General features: G+C 39.0%; 1 long non-coding RNA gene across 1 annotated transcript in view; it reads right to left on the bottom strand.

Moving 5' to 3' along the window:
* Positions 1-22545, bottom strand: part of LOC119265769 — a 174428-nt gene that overhangs the window by 103607 nt on the left and 48276 nt on the right. Inside the window, exon 2 of the long non-coding RNA XR_005131724.1 lies at positions 10554-10670. This is a non-coding gene — a long non-coding RNA (uncharacterized LOC119265769). The remainder of the gene's footprint in view (positions 1-10553; positions 10671-22545) is intronic.

Here is a 22545-nt window from a genome sequence, read left to right as displayed (position 1 = left end):
GGTTGAGCAGTGCCTAGTATGTACATGACAGAGATGTTGAAAGGACATCTAGCCAACAGCAGCTTCATTGATTAAGGAGATGAGTAGAGCAGCCAATTAATTAACAGTGCTCCAATTTCTTCAGATAAACAAAACCAAACAAAGAAAGGAAGAAACAAAAAACTACTAGTGGTTGTCCCTGTGAGGTTTTTTTTTTCCCTGTGAATCATGTTTGCAGGTCATTTAACAGGGATAACAATAAAGGCATAGATGCAGTGGGCTAAGGAACAAACATGCCTAATGCTGGAGCATTAGATAAACATTACTTGCACTGATGAATGCCTGTTCCTGCTGTTCCACGAAGACCAAGTTGGGCTATTCGTCCATCATGCTGTGCATCAACACTGCAGGCGAGTGGTGATGTGATGGTGTGGTATTTTGATGGCACACATGGAGGCCCTTGATTGAAACTGAACAGTGTTCAAATGCCACAGGATATCTGAGCATCATTATCAATCCTTGTTTCATGGTATTGCAGCGCAAAGGAATTTTTCAGCCTATAAGTATAACTATGAGTATAATTACATACAACTATGAGTCACACACACACACACACACACACACACACACACACACACACACACACACACACACACACACACACACACACACACACACCAAAACAAGATAAGATAAGATAGATAAGATAAGATAATCCTTTATTAGTCCCACGGCAGGGAAATTCACAACAGCTGGGAAATTAACATAAAACAGGATAAATAAAGCAAAATAAATAAAATGAAAATAAAAATGGCTTAACAGTTGGACATCCTACTACACTGAAATGTCCAGTCCAGTAATTAACAGCTTATTTAGACCAATACCACTGCCAATAACTGATTGTTTTACTGTTTTCTTTTCAAAACAAGTTCACATTTTGTCATATATGATATTATATATGGACCATATATGAGTAAGCATAAGATTATAAGGTTATCAATTAGTTTTACATAACCATAATACTGCTAAACCCATTTCCACACACTAAGACAGATGGATTATCAAAGTGAAGGTGTTACTGTGCTTTGTTTAGTTATTTAGTGGATTGACAGGAAATGTCACATTGAATAAGATGATATTTTACACATATTTACAGTATTTCTATTAGTGGTAATTTTTGTGGATTTACCAATCATACTTGGCAGCATCCACCCTCCAACTATTAGCTCCACTGTACTCTCACTACACAAAGTTCCTCTCACTACTGCTGCTACTTGCTGAAATGCTTAATACACTAGGGGCAAACTTGAAAGGCAAGAGTAAAAAGACCCGCTGTGAGCTTTCCACTAACCCAACACATCCCTCTCGTCATCTCATCATCCAGAGTTTCATTCAGGGGCACGTTCGCTTACTCTTCAAACTCTGGAGCCATTCCAAACGCAGCTAACATTACGAGAGAGGATGTGAGAATCTTTAATAAAGCCTGAAATTTTGGTCTGAATCTGAAAGCAGCCAGAGAACATTCTGCTTCTGAGTCCAACCAAAGTTTTGAACGTAAAACCGCAAGCCTGACAAATATATGAGAAATGAGGTCCGAACCAGACCAAACTCAACCGGACCTGATGTGAGTAGTCAAATATTTCAAGCTGTTGTGTGTGTGTGTGTGTGTGTGTATGTGGAGAGAAACAGACAGACAGAGAGGGAGAGCAAGAGAGAGAGTGAGAACGGGCCCACAGCCTGCTGGAGCTGCAGTCAGAATCAGAGGAACTCTCCATTCAGAAACGGAGGAACGGAACATGAAATGGACGAGTGCTGAGAGGAATGTCTTCGTGTGAAAGAATTCTGCTCTCGGGTTTTTTTTCTTTTTTGCTCATTTCTCCCTTTAAACCTCTGTTCCAACACATTCCAGCAGACAGCAGAGCGAGAGAAGAAACAGGGGGACAGAGAAAGAGAGAAGGAGAGACAAAGAGAGAGAGAGAGAGAGAGAGACAAAGAGAGAGAGACAGAGAGAGAGAGAGAGAGAGAGAGAGAGAGAAAGAAAAGGAAAGGGAGGGAGGCCGTGTGAGGCCGGCAACACACAGCAGCGGCCGGGGGGATGTTTAGATAGGTGCAGGCTGCCACTAGGAAGTCCAAGCTCCAACATAAACACACAGCCACACAGGCCAGCGTCCACAAGTGTGGGAGAAATCTGCCCTGAACTGCCAGAGAGAGAGAGACAGAGACAGAGAGAGAGGGAAAGAGAAAGAAGGAGAGAGAGAGTCAGTGGGGTGGACGGGTATACGGCCACTTTCAGTTCCCTGTAGAATATACACACAGCTGACTGCCCACTCAGTGACCGTTTTCCACTCCCCCCCTTCCTTTGCCACAAGTAATAAGACTATCTAGATGTGATCTCCCTCACAAACAAACGCAGCCGTACACACACATTCTCATTCTCTCTCCCACACACACACCCACCCACACAGGTCACAGTTCATCCTTCAGTGCTGGTAAGTCTTGATGAAAGATAGAAGGAATAGTTTGGCCTTAATTCCTCTGATTCCCGAATCAGAGCACTAGCACATCGTATAAACAGTGACATGACCCGCTATGATACTTTTCAAGTATGGTATGGATCATCTCATACTCACTAATGTAAGGAACAGACATACACACATGGAGTGGAGGGCTGAAAGGGAAGTAAGTGTGGTCTATGCAGTGGTGGGAAAATGACTAAAAAATCCAGTACATACTATACTACCAGCTAATTTATACAGGAACTAAAGGAATTCAGTGTAAAATACACCAAAACTATTTTAGGCCCAGTTATAAAATCCAATCTACATTCTGAGCCATGTTTGAAGCCATTGTAGTTTGTCATATAGACACATGTGACTGCATTGAATTATGTAATACAAAACAGTGTTCATGGAAATGTCTCTGCCCGTTATGTTTTTAGTAACCATAGCTCAACATTAACAAGCTACATTGCTTAGTTGAGCAACTTAGCGACACATTATTTGAACCATGTCACACAACATTGACATTACCATGCTATAAACATGTTCTAGAAGATCTCATATGCTGTTATGAGTTGTCATGATCACTATTGTTCCATAATATAACAGTGCCATGTTACCATAACCAGTAATTGACAAGACAGATGCCACAGTGTTCACATGATAATTTTGTTGCGCACTCTCAAAAGCCAATATGACCTAACATGATGGTATCAGTCATGACAAGTAACAGTAATGGTAACATGACCCGGATATTATACTGGACAAAATCTGTCTCAGGGCTCAAGTACCAAAAATAGTTTAAAAATGAACTATTCATTGAACATCATTGTATTTGTTGTACTGCATTAGTCAGTGGCTTTATTACAGTTACTACACTGTATTCAAAACGGTAAGGAGCTGTTTTCTGGTCCTCATTTCAATGCCTGGTCCTCAAAACTTACATTATGTGTAACATATTGGTTTCACTGTAGTTGTTAAATAATTCATGTTGTTGAATAAGTCTTAAGATTAATTATTGAGTATTAACAGTTCAATTGCTATACTGAATGGCCTTGAGAAGCTCGTTGCTTTATTAAACAACAGCTAACTACTTTAACACTACTTCAAATTTAAATATATGCTAATTTAATGCATTCTATTAAATAAAAGCACATTTAGCAACTTTGACTCTGCCAGGCCAGTGGGATCTTTCCTAGCATGGAATTAGTCTAAGAGCCTGGATGAAACCTAGATGAAGTTTAAACTCCTGTAGTGTATATTAACCCTTAAATGCAAACTTTCACCAACCATTTATACAAACCTTGAGTGATTAGCAACCCGACGCTTATATATAACACCAGCTTCTGTACCAACTTTACATCACATTTGTGTTTCTAATTTGAAGAAGGGATATTTAATTATGATTTGAGTTTGATGAAGTCCATGTTGTGTATAGAGTTTTGTTCTGCAAACATTCTTCAGATATTTGGACCAATTGCCAACTCAAGGCTGTTGACAAAGCATTGCATAACAAGAACAGGTAAATCAGGGTCAGCAGACAAGATCGACAGCACTAGTGCAGTACTTAGAACAATTACTAAATCTACTTAACTATTGAACTGCTGCAAGTTACTGGGAAATGTACTTAAATTAGGGCAGACAATTTTAAGTCAACCTTAAGAAGCCACTGAGAGAGGATCCGTTCACCTGAGTGAATATTTGCTGTCCCAAAGTCTAACTTATACTCTATAGAAGAGGGCAGCAGATGCTCTGAAGGCCATTCATCTCGCAGACAGGTGCGTGTGTGTATGTGTGAGTGTGTGCATGTGTATGTGCAGACACCTTGGATGCGGGTGGATCTGGAACGAGGCCAGTTTAAGCATGTTTAGTCTGTATGACGGTGAGAAGACCCATGAGCACAGGCTATGAGGAGTGAGAGTGCGTGAGGAGAACTGTCACCATACGTCTCCTTCCAGAAAGCATCCATTACACATTAACTACAGAGAGAGAGACAGAGACCCCAGCCCTGTCACTGGCTCAGACCAGTCTTGCTTGTTCCCAACACATGACACAGTTCAGACTGACAGGCTGGATGTATCACATGCTTCATGGAGGGGGAGAGGATGAACCACACACACACACAGGTTGGTTTTTAGACTTTGGCAGGACATAGAGTCACGAACATACAGAGTACTGTGCAAAAGTCAGAGACTTTTAGTTGATTTAACATCCAGTCAAAGTGGCCATTAAATGTATTAAAAGTTATTAAATTCTCAAAGTAAAATAAAACAGGTAACAAACATAGCAGAAAATTACACAGAAGATCTACAATCTAAATATAATGTTAAAATGAGTTATTTAGCCAGTATTTAGTGTGTCCATATTTTTGTCTTTAATTACAGCTTTCATTTTGAGACAAGCTTTAATGTAAAGATATCTGCAGGGATATTTTTCCACACCTCAGTAATTCAGTCTCAGAAGTTTGTTACATAGAAATAATTCTAGACTTATCTGTCCATAAAACCTTACACTGCATATCAAAAGTCCAGTTTCAGTATTCTAGTGCATTTTTTTTCTCTCAGTAACAGCTACACATCCTTTCAGACTCAAAGTGTTGAGTTGTACTTCTCACAGTGGAAGAATGGACAGAAACACCCGTGGATCTTTTCAGATCTGAAGCAGGAATGAAATTTGATTTTCTTCTCTTTCTCAGAGAGGAAAGCTTTAAGAGCAGTTTATCTGATGGTGAGTTTTTGATAGTTGTTGAAAGTCCCACATTCTATAACATTGAATCATTTTTGACCTCCTGTTTTTTCTTTTTCCACCTCCTTAAGCAAGTGGATTATTTTACATTGAATCTGTGCAAATTACATGTGTGCACTTATCTGTAATAAGACTTTTCTAAGCCTACCTCCACATCTAACCCTAACCTTAAGCTCACTAACCAAAAAGAAATATTTATACTTTTTCAGTTTTAAAAATATATCATGTTGCTTTTAAAAAAGCACTTTACCTTGTCAGGACTATTTTGTTGCTGCTGACATTGAATGGCAACCTTGTATTACTTGTTTTTTCTACAAAGTTAAAGCATTTTTATGCAAAAAATATACAAAAACAAACATACATGTACACACACAGGCCCTGACATAACTGATTGCCAGTAACACTCACACATTAAGCTTTTCCTGGAACAGCATTGTGAAGCAATTGTGAGGCCTAGCAGCACCCCACTCTGTCAAACAAACCCACGGACACACGCGCACCCACGCCCCATGATAAATACATGCCTTCATCATTAGTTTTACCACCAACCAGAAGCACTTTTGTCTCATCCTTTCACATGAATGTGAGAAATAGAAGCGTTGGTCAAGAAAATCACACTCGGCTTCACTCCCACATCCAGCAAAGAAACAGCAATGTCATCACACCACAGTGGGAAAAAAGAACAAACCCAAACAAACAAACAAATATCTGATCACATTCGAAATGGGGACGAGGTGGGGACACGTCTGAGTCAGCTCTAAAACTCCTAAACAACAGTTTCACTCAAGACTTATCTCCATGCTGTTTCTCCAAAAAAAGGAGAACGACCGGTGCAGAAAGAGATGACCCAGAAACCTGCCTGGCCTTCGCCTGACATCATTTCTCACCACAGGATCTATATCGACTGCACCTCATCAGCAGAAAGACAACCTCTCTCACACCTCCCTCATCACTTTCACACACACAGCCTCCTGCACCTGCTTTCGGAGAAGAAAAGCGACAGCAGGCCGCAGCCAACACACAGGACAGTAAAAGTGTGGGATGAGGTGTAAATCTTTGACCTTGCATAATTCAATATGATTGTGATTTCTTAGAAAATGGGCCAGTGCCTCACAAAATTGCATGTTTTATTTGATTAGACCTGCTTAAATTATTTTGATTCAATTTAATCTTTTAAAAGCTTTTTCTTAAAGCACAGTTCTGCTTATTTCTACTCTAGTGGGCTATAGAAAAATAGCTTTTCTTGGGTTCTTCCTAATTGTATTATATAGAACTACACTGTAAAACATGTCTGATCTACCTAAAAAATTACTTCATGTAGTCACAAGCAGTTAAACTAGTTTTATTACTGCACTGATTGAAAGAATTATTCATTCAAAGTATTTATTTAGGTTGATTAAAACTAGATAACTTAATTGTTACCACATGAAGTTTTTTTTAGGTAGATCTGAAGAGACAATTTTTTACACATCTCAACCTCAATAAACACAAAGATTCATGTAGCGTTTGCGAAAAGGACTTAAAAGTCATTATGTTCCTCTTGAGATTTCATGGGAGCCATTTTTTCCTTTGTTTTTCCTTGCTTTTATTACACTAAAAAAAGTTGTTGAATTTTTGTGAATTGTGTACATCAGTTCTACAGAAATAAGTTACATCAACTGAAATCGAGGGAGTTAAATTAAGTGATTATACATAGTAATTATTTTATTGTAAAATATTTAATTCAAGTGCTCTCATGTACATATTTGGATCATATAAATTTAAAACAACTTTTAAGCAACTTTTTTCAGTGTATAAAGACAGAAAAAGTCCTGAAAATGTAAAAACACACACACACACACACACACACACACACACACACACACACACACACACACACACACACACACACATACACAAAGGTCTTGATATAGCTGATTGCCAGTAAACACTCATTGAGCTTTTCCAGGAATAGCATCCTAAAGTAGTTTGATTAGATTTGATTGTTATTTTGGCAAAATTCAGAATTGTTTTTTAAATTTTATTTTAACTAAACAAATGTGTGTCTACTTGAAATTACCTTGACCTTTTTTACCGTGTTAGTTCATATTTCATTTTAAGCACAATTTATCATAGCTGTTGTGTCTGGTGCATTTTTGCTTTGTGTCTTGTTCACCTGCAGTTGTCTGCTGATTGCTGGCACCTGCTGGGAACTTGGCCACACCCCTCTCTTGAGCGCTCTGTCTTTCCTCCTGCAGCAGCTGGACCTTCAGGCATAGCTTTTCTGCTTTACTTGAAAATTCCCTATTTGCTTTAATGAATGTGTCTTCTGATTTATCACTTTAGTGTTTTGACTTTCTTACATTGCTTCAACAGGTTCAGAATCTGAAAGCACTAAGAACAGTCATAACTCACTAGGACCATCCTATCTTCAGAGTCTCACTTATCACTGGCTGCATTTGTATTGCTATTTTATCACATCACTGGTATAATGTGTGGAGTCATATTTAGGACCACCTTCTAGCAGTTCTAGCAGGACATGACCATGACATATTTCATGAAGAGGACACTTTCACTTATTGTAAACCAAAAGTAAATCTACTGAAAACCAATCAAAACTGATAGATACTTACATTTTGCCTACAATGACATTTGATTTTACTTAATAGCAGTAAAAAGAGCTTAATACAGATGTTTTTGTAATTATATATTTTGCTTAAAGAAGGTACATTTAATAAAGCCCTTAGAAGAGAAGAGAAAATGTTAAATAACTTTTTTATAAGCTGTCATAATAGAAGCCAGAGATGATTAAAATAACCTTATAATAAATTGTCATAATATATTGCTGTTGTCAGACAAAAACCTTGTATCATTTTCCAGTTTTTTACATAATTTGAAAATACTTTATATTGTGTCAAACTTTCATGGTGGATGGGTCAAAAGAAATGACCCAAAATTGCTTAGAAATATGTCTGGTTCCATTGACTTACATTAAAAGTAAAGTAGTTTTTTTGTTCTCCTGTATAGTTACCATTTTGGAGATACAAGGTATTGATTTGACAACAGCGATAACCTGTTATCAACAACAGAAAACCTGTCTATGTACACTTGTATCATCATTGTGATTTAACTGTATCACACAGTAGTTCTCACCAGCTTTTCCTTTATTTGGACATGTATGTTAGTAACATAAGCAAACAGGCATTAGCAATATGCCTATATGTATGGAACAAGGCAAAAAAACATAAGTTCTCATCATTGTTCACAGTATGCAAATGATGATAATGTACCCTGTTGGGCTTCTTCACTCATCTTTCATTGGTGGTATGCATATTAAAATACTATCACTGGTAGACAGCAAAACAAGTAACAGGAGCCATTCCCTTTAAGATTTAGCTCAGGGGTTATGCCACAACTACCTTAGGATGTCTTATTATTATTTTGCAAATGAGACATGCCTTCCACCCAATGACCGCTGGGATAGGCTCCAGCACCACCACCATGACCCTGAGGGAGAAGCGGTTTGGAAAATGGATGGACATGCGGAAAGTCACTAGTGTCCCTGGTTAAGGCCATTATGATGATTGTCATTAGGAAACCTAATCGAGAATCCAGCCCAAGGGTCATACCATAATGGCCTGTCTCGGATCACTCGTCTAGGATTGTCAGGCTATCATAACATTTTAATGACAAAATTCTTGTTTTCCAGCAAACTTCTGTCAAAATGTACAGACAGCTGCCTGTCTCTTAAATGTCTCATGAAATTTGATTACATCACTGTGCGCCAGCAGGTGGGGAGGAATAACTTTAACCAAAAATAGCATGTTTCACCTGTCTCTCCCATATCATCGAACAAACATGCAGAGTGAACCACAGTATCATAGTACAGATGGACAATGCATTTTGATTCCAGATTCATGCTGACTTTAGTAAAGTAATAAGCAACTATTGTGTGTTACAGTGATGCAAGTGCCCTATTAACTGTGGTAAAACCACTGTAACACATGACCTCAATAAGATAAAAGACAACAATAAAATGCACACATGTACATCAACTTTTTTCATTGTTGATAATAATCACAATAAACAATTTTATTTCAGTATTTTACACTAATTTGGACCATGGCTCAGTTCATCATTTTAGAGCTGGATCTGTCCATTTTAAAATTAATACTATCAATTCACCTTCAGACTTATGTCTCACAAAGCACCAATGCCTTTTTACACCCCTAGTGTGGGAGTGTGCAGTGTGGCTGGGGGAAAACAGTGGAGATCGTCTTCATGATAAGGCCAGTGAGTGTGATAGAATGGAGTTTGCAGATGCATGCTGGAACGCAGGAGCCATTGCTTCCTTCAGCTTTCTCTGGCCTGGCTGAGTTTGAGCACTGCAGTCTAATGGCGTGATACAGGCCTGAGCTGTACCTGCTAGACAGAAGACAATCTAGAGGGACTACACACACGTACACCCTAACAGCGGTCCTGTGCTGTGTCACTCACACTGTCCCAGCCAGACTGCTTTAGCCGCTCAAATGCCAAGAAACACATGAACACACATGCTCTGCTGTGATTGTGCACAAATAGGTCAACAGTCATGAGCACTTGCATTATAAAAAATGTGCTCATTCATAAACACTTTCACTTTACACACAGTTTATATATATATATATATATACACACAGTACTGTGTGAAAGTCTTAGGCCAGTCGAAAAACAAGAAAATCATTTAAAACTATTTATGTGGGAAATAAATGTGTTTCTAAAACATAACATGACATGAAAGTCTGTTTGTTTTGAGAAATGTTGTTAATATCTTGTGATATGGTAAGAAGAATATGTGGTTTCTCACATTAGACACACATTGATAAGAGCCTGATCATTTTTTTGTGCTGAATAGTTAACAAAATATTTTAGAAGAGTTTGATAATGTATCACTGGTGAGAAACTTAAAAGTAAATTTTGTACAGGGGTGGTATAGGAACCAGAAATCTGAAGAGTTTTGGGATATTTTGTTCTGTAAGAGCTGTATCACATAATTCTATTGCTTTTAATGATTATAAATACTCTGCCTGATGCCTGAGACATTGTTCTATAATAGTTTTGAGATATAGTTTTGGTTTTAAAGTACTATTTAAAGTATATTGTGAGGGGCACATATCAAGTGTTGTATGGAGCAAAAGAATATCCAAAGAAAACTTTTTTTTGGTTTACTATTGTATCTTTTCATTTTTTTAAATTTATTTGTCTATTATACATCACTATTTCTAAAATCTCAAATGACACATGCAGTGATCGTTTTGGATAATACATAAAATGCTTAAATTTGTGTTATGGAGTGTGACCCCGGGTTCTTACCCCCATCACTGTAAAGGTCCAGGTCACCAACCCAATGAGGAAGAGGTCATACCACCTAAGGCCTGCTGATGATCACCTTCCGTCAGTTCACTAATGCCTCTTGAAAAATTCTTGAAACTGTAACATACAAAATAAAATATATGTTATATTAACATCTAAATATCCATGTAAAAGCTAAGTCTAGAGTGAAAATGCTCTTCTTAGCGGAGTAATGGGTAAAAAGCCTACATGAAATTAATGTTTGTGTACGGAATATGAAATATTTTCTCACTGGAACTATGACAATCAAATATTACCTGTTCTAAATATCAGATGTTCAAATGGCAAAAAATAGTGATCTATAGTGTTAAAACTTTACTACCTGCCTTGGCTTTGAATAATGAGGCTACTCTCCGTTCAGCCTTTTTCTACTTTGCTGTCTTCTGTTTCTCATGTGCTGATGTAGAACTCTCTCTCTCATTTAGCATGCTGAATCAGAGCAAAACATGGCTTACCAGAGTTAACAGTGCACGACACACAGCACAAACTGTGTGCAGTGGTCACCCACTGACACTCACTAATGGCCTGACTGTGTCAGAGAGCCAAGAATTGGCTGTCGGTGCGTTTGGTGTCCAAAGAAAGCAAAGTTGGTAAGTTTTTCTACAACAATCCTTCCACATCAAACCACACGGAACGACTTTGTTAACATGTCAACAATTGAATTATGCAGAAATTTTGAAAAAACTGGTGGAACTCCCCTCAAAGGGAAAGGGAAATCTATCTTTGCTCCCCTTATTAAAAGAGTAGGTGGAAATGCTGACTAATGTTGAATTAAAATTTACTGTATATGTGTATTTATTTCAATGTAGGTACCTTTACATATACAGTATTTGCTGCCCAAGGCCCAGTTTCCTAAAAGCATTTTAGGATTAAGATCATCTTAGTGCTTTTGGGAAGCCCAGCCCAGACAAATAGCTTAAAATGTCATTTTCTCATGTGACCTAATACTGAAGCGTATACTGTATAGAGACATACAGAGACAGATACACACAGAGAAATCAGCTCTCCTATAATTTTCTATACAAATAGGTCAGCAGTCAAGAGTGTTTGCACTATAAAAATGTGCACACTCATATACACTTATACACTTAGATGCATTCACACATACACTTCTTCCTACACATTCAGTATACTGTCACACACAGATACACAAGCATGCCGCATGCACACACAGACAGACACACACACACACACACACACACACACACACACACACACACACACCTTGCGCTTTGCATAAATCCCAGTAAACACAATAAATGTGTTCCCCCGCACTGTAAACAGATCTGTTGAACTGGAAAGGCTTCAGAGAGACAAGTCGAACTGGAGACGTATGAGCGTGTGCTGCGTTTCACTGCTCTATCACACAGCAGGAATACACTGGCCAGGCTTGCTCGTACACAGGCTACAGTGCGCTGAGACTAGCCAGGGCTCACTGGTTTACAATCACTCAAACATACTGGGCCCAACGTCTCGTGATCTGCCGCTCCATGGACACACACACTTGCACAAAGAGTCCAGGAGGGAGAAAGGCCTCTTGCTAATGAGTGTCCCGTTGTCTTTGCACTTAATTGAGTCAATTCATTCTCATGACCCACAGCAAATGAACCTGGCTCGCTTCAGTCTAATACATCAAACCGCTGTCATCACTTTTACACTTTGGATGGAGCTCATGCGAGATGGCCATTTTAACATAAACACAGCAGAGAGTGAAGCACGGCCATGGTGCTGCTTTGAACTGCCCTGAACAGCAGAGGTATGCGCACACACACACACACACACCCGCACACACACACATACACATGCACTCACACACATTTATTTTTCAACCTCTTCAGAATATGGAGGCAAAATATCCAAAGCAGGGTCTGAGCCCCCCTTGGTGAACTTGACAAGCATGACGGTGGCAATGAAAAACCCTCTAATAGCAAAAGGAAGAAACTTGAGAGAAACCAAGATGCAAAAGGGAAACCCATCCTCCTCCAGCCAATACCAAACTCAATAGTTAACAATAATACAACAGAAGCAGTAAGAGAATGAGATGAGAAAATGTCTACTGAAAATACAATAACGAATAATGAATAAAGAAATGCCTTTCATGTCATTAGACAGGGTAGGCCATGTGTCACTAACAGAATCCTCTTATTTAGAGTGAGTGTAGAAAATAACTGCAATAAAAGGTTAAAATGTTTAACCTGGCTTAAGCAACAGTATAGTGTCAGGTATACAATTTCCAGGACTGAACAGTTTGGGTGAATCTGTGCAGGACCAGCCATCATCAGCACAAACACACAGCTTCAATAGACCAACAGAAATGGTCCAAACTACATAGAGTAAAATCATATCACACATGAACATATTACATTAATGTAACCGTAATAAAAAGTTAAGACTGCCCATCTTTTATAATGCCATGATTTCAGAGATACAAGAATTTATTATGATATGATGCTTAACTATGATATATAACTGTCTATGTGTAGTTGCATACTAGTAACGCATTAATTTGACAGTGCCCTGTAGATACTTTGTAGACGCTCAGCTTGTCTTTAACTAACATCCAACTAAATGTCTATTTAATACAACTGAATGAATGGAAAGCTGAATATAGATTAGACCAAATCTACCTTTACATCAAACCTTAACTATAATTTAAACTCAAATCCTAAAACTAATTTTAATTTTAAAACCAAAACCTAACCTTAATTTTGTAGATAATAAGCTGAGTTTCAGCTGATAGATTAGATTAGTAACAAATATCTTCTATATAATCTATAAAGACTACAAGAGACTCTAAAATAAAATGTGACCTATTTCTCAGAAAAAGCTGGAGCCACAGCTCTGGAACCTACCCTTTTTTGTCACACACAGACTGTCTGACAAAAGAGAGTTAGCCCACTGACTGATTTACAAGGCCTCATTTTGTTAAGTTGGGTGTGCTGAAACTCTGTGACATCATGTGAAATACTATGTGTTTTTGTTTTCATTTACATTTGACTTGTTTACAGAGAGGCAACAAGATACAGCTGTACACAAACAACCAGCACAGCAACCACAGCTAACGCACAGCCTTCTGCCTCTGCTCTCAGATGCTGGATGAACTTTATGCAAATGACTTTGCATCAACTAATCAGATGACATGTTCAGTTGATGAGGTATGGAAACAGCTTGTGTCATGTAGGTAGTCAAGTTATACATGCACATCTAGAGGGGCACAATTGCAATAGTTGAAAAAAATGCATGGGTGTGGGAGATCATTTTGTTGGTTGAAAATGTATGTTTTTATAACAATGTTAAGCTGCTTCAGGGCACAGAACTAGGCTACAGCTCCTGCTTGTGTTTCAGTGACATGCTCCCAAAGCATCAGGCACAAGTCACACACCCTAAGCAACTAACAGTTGGTGAGGGAAGTTGTTCACTTTCATCTAAAATGTGGCATTAACCTAAACAGTGCACATTTACTGTAGATTCACATCCCTGACACGTGTAGAATATGTCATAGTTATACATTGCTGCTTTTGGAAGAAAACCTCGTATTTCCATTTTTAACATTTTTCAGTTTTTGACATAATTTTAAAATACCTGCTACCCTTTATACTGATTGTAAATTTCATGGTGAATAGACAAAAAAATAATAAATGTCCCAGAATGACTTGATAAAATGTCTGGTTCCATTGACTTACATTAAAAGTAAAGCAGGGTTTTTCCTTCTTCTGTAAAGTTATCATTTTGGAGATACAAGGTTTTCTTCCAACAACAGTGATATAAAACTGTCCCAATAAACCTATCTATAAACAATGTCCGTGTAGTGAACTTGCATGCAGCTCAGACAGCATATGTTTTGAGCTAACATCTCTAAAGAACGGCAAATCTTAGTTTGGCAAGGTAGCTGTAAAAAATATGGAAATTGCCTAAATTTTTACTGGATTAGTCAGCTGAGGCAGTCTTCTCACTAAACACAAAATCAGGAAGGTTTTGTTGTTTGGGTAAAGTCCCGCCCCCTCAGTTGAAATGAAGATTTAGACCCCAGCTGTGTCTCAATTCAGGGGCTGCATCCTTCAGAGGCTGCATTTGAAAGCCGATTCCATCGCAGCGGAAGGCTCCTTCATTGTCCTTCTTTTTCAAGGCAATGAATGATCCAAAAGGTGGATCCTTTACCAACCAACATATCCTGATGTTTGTTGTGTGCCAAGATGGTGGGGCCTGAGGAGTACACATTTAAAAGTGAGTGGGTTTACATGAATCAAAGAGCTTATGATGCAAATTTTAAAAAATGTAGTCTGAAGGAAAACTTATGCTAACATTTTGTTTGTTTGAGGGAGCAAGGAGCAGACAAAGTATCTCCAGCTCTAATAAATGAAAAAATAAACCAATTAAAATCAAAGTTTCTGGTTCCATCTTTAAAGAACTTTATAAGAACTTGACAAGGGCAGTGTTTCAAGATGCAGTTGTAAGGGGATGGACAGCGATGCTGTAACACAAACAGGAAATCCGCTGTAAAGCAGATTCTCTCATATAGGTTCAGCCTTCATGGGTCTATGCAATCTTGGAAGAACATCAGCCCATGAATTTGGGCACAACTCCCATTCACACCCAGTCCCCTTATGTGCCGGGCATCTGGATTGTGTGCTAATGATATTTTAATCACATGCATTTACACTTGGTAGTCCAATGCGTCTCCATCTGAGATGTAATTGCTGTGTGGGACAGAACATGCAAATCTGCTCTTTACATGACAAACAATTACAAACTGTTTATCTGTACAGCCTCTTCATCTGCAGTTTGTTTTGCACAGTAATGTCTGTCCATATTATTATTAAACATTTCATTTCGTCTATTCCTCAGCCATGTGTGTCCTCCATGATTATCTTCCTAGCAGACATGGATCGTGGGCCCAGTGACGCACTGCAGGGGGTGGAGTTCTTGAAGAGACGGATGCATTTACACTGCTTTAATGTTACTGCATGTTGATGTGTCTCAGACCACCTCCTGAAGTGGTTTGAGTGATAGGAATCTGTTTTAAATGCATCTTGGGTGCGTTTACACCTGCGTTTCTATGTGGTTTGGCCTTCTCCAGATATAATCCTGATACTCAAGATGCATAAAGTGACCAGGTGTAAATGGGGTCTATGATTGGCTCTTTTGCTGAGTTTGACCCTCTGTCTGTTCTGCCTAAAGGTCAGCGGTCTGTGCAGTTTAGTGAAAGCACAGATTTGCTTTCTTTTTTAAGCAAACAAACCAGCAATTCACATTTTTTCACATAGTTTATAAAACGTTTCAATCTACACTGTATAAGTTATTATTGAATAACATTATCTGCATAACAACAAAGAAAGGCTTTTGCAAAAAGCATTGTTGTGGTCAGGATCACTGTCTGTGTGTTTCTTTGGTAGTCATACATAATCGAGACATTTTTGACCTGAAAATGTACAAACACCCACACACACCTACACACACACACAAACACACAGACACACACACGTACACACACGCAGACAGTGTGGGGATGCCACCTCCTTCCCCCTCGGCCCAGAGGGAGAGCAGACGAGGGAGAGAGACAGAGGAGGATGAGGGGAGAGAATGAAGGAGGGAGTGAAAAAGAAGGTGTGTCAGAATAAAGGAGTGAAGAGGCAGTAATTCATTCTGGAAAACCCCCTTTCTTTCCTCTGTGTCCCAGGTGGAGGGGTGCTGCAGAACTTTCTGTCCCTGTGAAAGGTCAAAGGTCAGGAGGAGGGAGAGAAGGAGAGAGAGAGAGAGAGAGAGAGAGAGAAAGAGAGAGAGACGGGGTGGGGGGGCAGATGCTGGCGGAGGAGAGAAGCCACGTCTAAAGCAGACACGTGTTTATGCGTGTTAGGGTAGCCCGAGCGTGTGTGTGTGCGTGTGTGTGTGTGTGTGTGTGTGTGTGTGTATACACAAGTTCATGTGGAGCTCAAGCAGTGTCTGAGAGTCTAATTTAATATGAAAGAGCAGACACATACAAGCAGAACGAGAGAGAGAAGTTTGGGGGGGTGTATTGCAGGTGGCTTATTGCTGAATACTGCCAAGAAAACTGAGTCCCCCTGGGGTGGGAGAGAATAATGAGAGAGAGAGAGAAAGAGCGACAGAGAGCAAGAGAGAGATAGAGACAGAGAGAGAGAGAGAGAAAGAAAGAGGGGGCTTGATTTAGGCTGTGTGTGTGTGTGTGTTTTTTCTTATTGATTTGGAATGGGCTCTCGGTTACATTGCAGCACGCTCTGCCTTTTGGTTGAACTGGGGTGTGACTTGCAGTAAAGCCCAAATGACTTAATTCATTTTCTTAATCCTCCATACTCCCCACTCACTCACTCAGCTGCACTAAACCATGCCCATTTCCCAGAGCTACAGTGCGTATCTGAGTGTGAGTGATAGTCACTGTTCCAGATAACAACACATGCCCTACGTCTCTCTTACACACACCCACCCACACACACCCATGCAGTGTATACAGTTTTGTGCAAGAGGTACCAAAGACAATTGTGTAAAACCATTTTTCTCAGCGGCAAGTGATGTTTTTTTTTTGCTTGTAAAAACATCATATAAGAGAAGAATGAATACAAAATAGACATAAATAAATGCAGTAAACCATACCAAGTTTTTACATTTAGAAAAAAATAGTAAAATAATAAAAGTAATGTGAACTGGTCAGAAGAGCACAAGTCTGGTTCCTGACTTCTCACTGCGCTCCTGCCATTGTACGGATTGTTTATTTCCATCAGTAGCACAAGTGATTTCATTTAATGAAGGACTGATAGCAGGTATTGGATGATAGTGGAGATTGCTGAATAAACACATAGACACATCAAATCACTGCATATTTTGCTAATGTTGTTTGTGTTTATAATCTCATGTTGGTGTTTTTGTGCCTAAGACTTTTGCTCGGTATATATAACCATTAATCACCATTTTCAAAGCTCTCCTCAGGGAAGTTCAGTATTCAGTTACCATCCAGTACTTGGTTCAGCTAATCAATTTTTCAGTAAATTAAATCAAGTGTGCTGATAATGGAATTTAAAAAATCCATGCAAAAGCTGGAAGTCAAGAACCAAACATGAGTTCTTCTAACTACTTTCTACAACCCAACATATTACCTTTATATTGCTTTTGTCGGAACAAAACTTTGTATCTCCAATTTTCATTTTTTTCCCACTTGATTTAAAAAAAAGTCATAATTTAAATGGTTTTAAAATGTCGCAGTAAACAGACCAATAGAAATAGTGCAGAATGAAATAAAATCTCTTTAAATTAACTTAAATTGAAGATGTTTTCTCTGTCTTGTAAAGTTGCCATTTTGAAAATATAATGTTCTGAGAGGAACTAAAAATATCCTTATAACCATGTAACCTTTTTAAGAACAACAAAATCATATGATGTTTCACTGCCTTGATGTTTAGATTTGTTTTATTGTTATATGATGTGTTTACTGGCAAAAAAGCACTTACAATAAACAGTTTTAAACAATTTTCTTGTCTACTTTTTTTGCACAGCATTATATTTAATCTTCTAAGCACAACCCTCAATTCAACCCTGACCTTAAGCCCAGTAACCAAAAAGAAATTGTTATTTCAATTTTTCTAAAAAATGAATCACGTAAAAAAAAAATCTTTTTATAAATTCAGACTTTAGGCCAAACCCTATTTTTCTCTAATTGTCCAAGAACATCAGGACATTTCTGTCCTAAAACTGTAGAAAACCCAAGCAAGCACACACACACACACACACACACACACACACACACACACACGCACACACAGACCTCAGTGTGTGAGCTCCTCACAGAAGAATGCTCATTAGCCCAGTCTCTGCTGACAGAGCCAAGTGCTGCATTCATCAATGTGTGACACATCCAAACTACTCGATTTGCATTCAGGTCAGTGATAAGCAATATACTGTACTGTAAAAATATTTGTAAACATTTCACTTGGGGATTTTCAAATGAATAAGCGAAAGATGACCAGGACAGTTATGAAACCAGTATGCAGACATCACTGAATCCTTTGTTTCACCCTCCCACTCTAGACACATTCTCTGCCTATTGTTGAAACCCAAAGCTAAGAGACAGCCAGTTACTGAACACTCTGACTGTTCATCAAAAGCAGAAGTGTCACCAAGAATGTACCTGATCTCTTCCCAGTGGTGTTACAGGCCCCAGTGCGAAACAAAAAAGTGTCTCCCATATAAAAATAACCTTCAGTGAATCAAAACAATGACAATGCTTGTTTACTTGCTACTGCTGTGACTCAACTAAGCCAGTCCTCTAATGTAGGCTAACAATTAAAGTACATTACAAACTTATTATAGCTTTGCATCAGTCATGGGTATAAAATTCCAAGTAGCGATACGAAGGGGTCCAATAAAAATGTTGGGGGGCCGGTCACCACAGCCCCACCCAACCTGCCTCTACTGGCTGTTCTTTTTGGAACAGAGTATACATTAAAGTATACATTAAATTTAAGGCCAGCATGCCTTGCCTCAGATGAAACTTAATCCAGGCCACATTCACACCTGCACCACCAACATAGTCATCCAGCACATACATTGTCAAGTTTGGGGACAACTAAACTGTCAGAAATTACTGTACTATATGGATACAAAGAATGTGAATGCACATTCAACACAGGTCTTAAGGGCCAACTGAGTACCTTATATGAGTTTTAAATGTATACCACATTCACTTTCCCAGGGGAACAGTGTGTATTTGTGCCTTTTCAACACTTAACCCCCAAAACTGTCCCTGGGGCAGCACCACTCTTGTCACTGGGGTGGTACTCTCAAGGGTACATCTCAGTACCTTTAGTCAGGGAACATAATCCGTACCATAATGTATTGAAATTATATTTTCTAAGTTGTACTGACTCCACACACCTTGTCTCTGGGCTTTTTATTTTATTGTTCTGCTTTAAAACATTAGGTTATGAAAAGGTACAAATATATACTTTTCATCTGGAAAAACATATTTTAGGTACACAATTGGACCTTATAAAACCACTGTTGTACCTTTGGGGGTACATTTATGTTATTTGTACTTCGATGAACGAAAAATGTACCTTTGACAGTTGACAAAAGTACTGTCAGTATTAAGTATTGGTCAGCACTTTTATATTTATATGAGATGGCCATTAGAACATAAACACAGAAAAAGCACATAGTGAAGAACAGTCACATAGGTGCCCCAAAACTTTGCATAGGTGTTTTAGCATGCCTGAATGACACACTTAAAAGACACGTGTCCACTAACAACCAGGTCTGCCATTAGCTCAGTGACAGGGTTGAGATGGTATTGCATATAATAGACAGTACAGCAGTTATCTGAGAGGTGGGGTGATGGATGGTGTGATGTATGGAGACGCTTTTCTATGGGTACAGCGCTGCTGATGCAGCCAGTGTGTCACTCTGCAATGTGGAACACATTACGGATGTGACAGAGTTGGGATGGGGACGCAAACAAACACATAAATCCCCCCGCACTGACACATAGACATGTGCTGAGACAGACAGGCACCCTGTGCCCGAATTCTCAATCTCTCTCCCCCTCTATCCCCCTCTCTCACTCTCTCTCCTTCCATCTGCCACTGCTCTCTCACTCGCTCTCTCTCTCTCCCCCCCTCTCTCTCTCTCTCTCTCCTTCCATCTGCCACTGCTCTCTCTCTCTCTCTCTTTCTCTCTCTCTGCCCTTCATCTGTCTATCTCCCTTCACGACTTACTCACTCACTTTTACAACCAGTTCTGGCTTCTTCATTCCCTCAGATCACTGTCAATCTCTCTTCCTCTCTTGCTCTCTGTCCCCCATGTTTTTTCCCCCAATTTCTCTTACTCTCCACCTCTCTCTCTATGTTTCACTCTCTTTCTCTCTGTCTCTTCTGTCTCTCTCTCTTTCTCCCTCTCTCTCCCTCTCAGTAGGTGCCTGAGCCTGGCCTGGCCTTGCTCTCGGTCAGGGGGCTGGGAGGAAAGTATTTGCCCGGCCCCTCTCGCTGCGTCTTGGCTGCTCTATAAAGGTTAGAGAGAGCATTGGTGTGGGTGTTGTGTCTTGGGGTGAATTATGGGTACTGCAGTCAGGGGACCCCCGAAAAGAGCAAAATGGGTGTACCGCTGGGAGCGGGATGAAAGAGAAATTTAGAGGGAGGCGAGTAGGGACACAGGGCAATTCAAGGGTTCACAATGCCAAGTGCTGATGTGTTTGTTTTCCAGCACTGCTGTTCCGGGCAATGAAGAGGACAAGGCGAAAAAAAGGGAAAGAAGCACAAAAAACAAATAACGGCTGTGATATATGACATACATGCGTTCAAGAGCATGAGAAGCGCCATAATTTTCCGATGAAAATGTTTGAATTATCACCAAATAGCTGGTTGGGAGTGTGCTGAAAGGCGACGGGGTATTTATCACCAAGGATAACACAAATCCTCAGACCATTGTTTATGATACTTTGAGCTCATATATGTTAGCAGTTCTTTAGGCAACAACAGCATTTTTTGCTCTTCGCTTGTCAATCACATGTGACTGGATTGCTGTTGATCACATGGCACTGGAATAGGACTGACCACTGTTGAGTAAAAATGATATTTCCCTATCTTATGGCCTCTTGTCACCTATTGACAAGGGCAGTGGTTCAGTAGAGTTGGGCTCTACATGAGATGAGCTCATTGTTTGACCTTGGCTTGTGCACATGTGATAGTGACTTACACCAGAGTTGTGGGAAATAGATCATGAGAAAAAAAGGATATGCAAAAGTGTCATCATTGTTTATCAGCTTATGTGCTCTTATGAGGATTTTTTTCTTAAGAAATTAAATCTGATCTATATTTTTAATCTAAAATTGGCACAGTCATTTTTTTTCATACTCTGTTTTGCTCATCTTCATGAGGGTGTCAATAATTATGGAGAACTGAAGTCCGGCAGTAACATCCCTGAGCAAAGCATTTCATCCCAAATTGATCCAGAGTCACTGTAACCTTAAACTTTGCTCATTCACAGGGAAATTTGTCAACCGTAGAGATTAGTAGCATGTTCTTAACAGTCGAATGGCAGTTTGAACATGAGTATGATACATCAGTACAACAAACAAACAAAAAAATTATTTTAAACAATTTTAATATTTCAACATATTTCACAAAATCTTAATTGAAAATGATATTTTGCATAGAAGTTGAGTTACTGTCTTTTTGCTTTACTAATCCCTTTAAAAAGTGGTTCTTCTTTGGCGCAGTTTCTCTGCTAAAGTGTCTTTTTTTTCAAGGGTTCTTAAGTAAAGACAATGTTTATGTATAGAACAGTGACCACGTAACAGGGAATCCCAATGTTTCTTAAAGATTTCTGCATAATTCATTTATTAGGGTACACACAATGTCATTCACAGTGGTTTGAAGTGAAACAGCAAATTGTAGATAACCTTACTAACTCCAATATGTAGAGGTGGTGATAAGAACCAGGAGCTGCAATGTCTATAATGCAAATCTACTCATTTTATTTGTTATCCAAAAAGACCAGATAATCTGCACACTCTATGAAATCTTGAAAATGTCATGAAACAACACCCTGGGCATCATGCAATGTACTTTGGTGAACTTAAATGTGTATACTTTGCAATGTTGTGCTATACTATGCTATACTATACTGTGTAACTATATCACTGCTGTTGGAACAAAAACCTTCTATCTCCAAAATGATAACTTTACAGAAGGAAAAAAGCTACTTCACTTTTAATCAATGTGACTGGAAACAGACATTTTTCCAAGTTGTTATGGGTCGGTTCTTTTGGTCCATTCATCATCAAATTTACAGACAATCTAATGGGAAATAGGCTTTTTCAAATTCCGCCAAAAACTGAAAAGTGACAAAAATGAAGATACAAGGTTTTGTTCTGACAGCAGCGATATGTAATTTCACAATTAGGTATAACATAGGCATTTACATCACCAGTTACATTGAGATTCAATTTTCA

The sequence above is a fragment of the Pygocentrus nattereri genome, chromosome 17, assembly GCF_015220715.1.
Source record: "Pygocentrus nattereri isolate fPygNat1 chromosome 17, fPygNat1.pri, whole genome shotgun sequence".
NCBI classification, from domain to species: domain Eukaryota; kingdom Metazoa; phylum Chordata; class Actinopteri; order Characiformes; family Serrasalmidae; genus Pygocentrus; species Pygocentrus nattereri.
The sequence above is the reverse complement of the archived record's forward strand: the minus strand, read 5'-3'. Positions and strand labels throughout refer to the sequence as shown.